Source organism: Triticum urartu, chromosome 5, assembly GCF_003073215.2.
Source record: "Triticum urartu cultivar G1812 chromosome 5, Tu2.1, whole genome shotgun sequence".
NCBI lineage: Eukaryota > Viridiplantae > Streptophyta > Magnoliopsida > Poales > Poaceae > Triticum > Triticum urartu.
Window position 1 is genome coordinate 334,495,183 of NC_053026.1, and position 3,509 is coordinate 334,498,691.

The 3,509-nt window shown below is 46.8% G+C and overlaps 1 long non-coding RNA gene across 1 annotated transcript; it reads left to right on the forward strand.

Moving 5' to 3' along the window:
- The first annotated feature begins 886 nt into the window (after window positions 1-886).
- On the forward strand, window positions 887-2,323 carry LOC125555970. Its single transcript, XR_007304965.1, has 2 exons — window positions 887-1,475; window positions 2,017-2,323. It is a non-coding gene; the product is annotated as an uncharacterized LOC125555970 (long non-coding RNA).
- The last annotated feature ends 1,186 nt before the right edge of the window (window positions 2,324-3,509 follow it).

The window sequence follows — 3,509 nt, forward strand, 5'->3', positions numbered from 1 at the left end:
AGCTATGGTTCGAATATGACCAAGCCCCCAAGTGATTTCCCTCGTGGCCTTACGCCGATCAAGAGGTGTAGCTATGGTTCGAATACGACCAAGCCCCAAGTGATTTCCCTGGTGGCCTTACGCCCATCAAAAGGTGTAGCTATGGTTCGAATACGACCAAGCCCCCAAGTGATTTCCCTGGTGGCCTTACGCTGATCAAGAGGTGTAGCTATGGTTCGAATATGACCAAGCCCCCAAGTGATTATGTGGGCTGTGCCCAAGGGGTACCTATGTTTGAGCTGTGTTGTGCAACAGACTCTCTTTGGTCCCTTTAATCCGGTCTTGAAGCCTCCAAGTAGACTATGTTCATGTGAAGCTGTAATATTGGCTTGATAGCCGGATTACCAAGGTAACCAGAGTTGTGCTCTTATAAGATGGGCTTGATAGCTGGATTACCAAGGTAACAGAGCTGTGCTCTTATAATATGGGCTTGATAGTCGGATTACCAAGATAACAGAGCTTTGCTCTTATAAGATGGGCTTGATAGCGGGATTACCAAGGTAACAGAGTTGTGCTCTTATAATATGGGCTTGATAGCCGGATTACCAAGGTAACAGAGTTGTGCTCTTATAATATGGGCTTGATAGCCAGATTACTAAGGTAACAAAGTTGTGCTCTTATAATATGGGCTTGATTCACGCTGGGCATAAAAACCGAAGACCGAAACCAAAAAGACCGAGATCGAACCCGAAAAGACCGAACTAGAAAAGACCAAAGAAAATACGGTCTACACAAATAGAAGACCGAATTAGTTATGGTTTGATCAGTCCTACTGTCTTGAGGACCGAATAGACCATATAAACCGAATAGCCCATACGCAAAGCGGCCCATATGGCCAGCCCAATGGTCACACACAACACGAGTACACGTCCTTCTCCTCACCTCATGATTCATAGGAATGCATATGGCTGCCAATTTACTCACATTCCTACTAGGAACCCTAGCCGCCGCACGCCGCCCGTCGCCCACCGCTGTGGCCCGACGCCCCATGCCCATGAGATGTGAGCCGGTGACGACCGCCGCATTGAGACGTGCGGCGCGCCCCTGACCGATGAAGATCAGCACCCCGAGCCCCGGCCCCGACCAGTGGAGACCGGCGCCCCACGCCATCAGTCGTTCCACTGTCCGCGACACAGCCGTTCGCCGCCGGTGACGACCGCCACATAGAGGCGCGCGGGGCGCCCCTGATCGATGAAGATCGGCGCCCCGAGCCAAGGCCCCGGCCAGTGGAGATCGGCGCCCCGCGCCGCCATCCCCGACCCCCCGTCAGTCGCTCCACTGCCCGCGACACGGCCGTCCACCGCCGGTGCTCCGCGCCCTGATGAGTGGTTCAACATCTGCAGTCCATCACCACTCATCACCACCCGTCTTCTTCAACTCTGCTCGTGGGCTCGCTGCCTACTGCCCTCCTTTATTTCTCCACATCGCAGCTGAAGGTGAGCATCTACTTCATGTCTCTATGTACATCATCTGTGATTCCCAATGTTAGCTACAGCTAATTTGTTATCTGTCATCAGATCCCAAATATCCTTCCTATTGTGAAACTAATCATGAGAGCACACCCAGCATAATAGCCATCTAAATGCATGTCCTATTATGTTTATGTGGCTAGTTCTTTTTGGTTTTTATCATTGCCAAATTGTATTATTGCCATCTTCTCTAATACTGAGTATCTTTTTTCTCTTTTGTATATATATATAGCCGAATCTGAATCTGAACATCATGATGCACACATAGTAATTTGTTTGATTGTTTTTTCCTCATATTGTAGTAATCTTGAAAACTGTACTAGGTAATTATTGCATTCGTCATCAACCAAACACACTCCACTGCAGCACTCTCCATTTGTCATCAACCAAACACACTCCACTCCACTCTCCTCGCATGCTAGAAATCGGCCAACTTTTCTATGAACTAGCAAAAGATGTTACCAATACTAAGATTATGAAATTTTACTGAATACTTGACTTGTTGCAGAGATGATTGAAGAATTTGGCGACAAGGTGGAGGGAAAGCACAAGGTCCATGGTGGTGCTGAAATTGATTTGTTTGATATCAAGTATTATGTTATCAAGTACTAAGTGATGGTGGTCTGCTGTTTGCTGCTTGTCGATTCCAATATTCCATGGGCTATTGTATCTTGTGATCTTCTTACTTTGTGTCAAATATAAATGGTGTTGCTTGTTATCTTCTCACTTGTCAAATGTAAATGTTGTTGCTTTTTGTCTTCTTACTTTCTGTCAAATATAAATGATATGCATACATGAATATTGCTGCTGGACTATGATTCATGAATCTTCTTACTTGTCAGATATGAATCTTGTTATTTCCTGTCAAATATAAACATAGAATTGTACTGGAAGTATCATGAATCTAAGTTGTAGCAATTAATTTGGTCTGTTTGGTCGGGAACAAAGACCGAATTGTAAAGACCGAAGACCGAATAGTTAAGAACCGAAAAGACCGAAATTATTTTGGTCTTCAATTATGAGAGACCGAATTCTTAGAAGACCGAAAAGACTAGACCGAACAAACCGAAAAGACCGAACGCCTGGGCTGAGGCTTGATAGCCGGATTTTAAACCGGGATCCTTCTTTTTAAGCCGGAAATTTTCTGACGGCCTTTAAATATTTGCCAATAAAGTAGTAGCCTCCAAGGCGGGGTTATCTTCCCTCCACTGACCCGGAGTTCTTGAATTCACCGAAACCGGCCAATTTTGCCAAGTCATGTCATTGTAGCCCCCGAGTTTCAAGATGACTTGAGGAGTTGTCTTGAGATTCTCCGTATTTAACCATAGCAGAAGGTATATGTCATTGGTATTGATAACGCGATGTGAATGCACATAAGGTTTAAGGTAACTGCGGCAGGCTATAAATGATCTCATACGAGCCGTGTCAGCAACTCGGCCAATGGTTCCTTCCAACTAACTGTTTGAAGTTTAACCAAACTATAGTGGCGGCAACTTGTGTGCATGTCCATTGAGCCATCCAGCGCAGACGGCGGCTGATGATAATTTGCCTCCAATTTCTTGGAAGAAAACCGGGCTACCCAAGCTGTGACTTGCTCATACTCAATAAATAGCTCATGCAGACAGGTGCGGCCTGGTATGTTGATGTAAACCAGGCCGCGAGAGACGGACAGCAAAGACGACCGCAACATCAGAGGCAGCTCGGACAGATGAGTTGGTCGCGACATTGTAAGCCGGCGCGGACGGGAGAGTCGGTCGCGGCGTTGAAAATGGCGCAGACGCGGGCGAGTCGGTGGCGGTTGCGGTCCACGAGCCAGTCACGTGTGTTGATGTAGCGGGGGCGGTGATTTGCTCACATATCCGTCCAGCAGCACGACACGGAAGAGCGCCGGGGCAGAATATTGCTAGTGTGCACTCCGTACCCGTGGTATAAATCACCCTTGTAGTGAAGGATTATCCTGCATATAAAAAATATATAGACCAAAGTAATCGTTCTTTGATG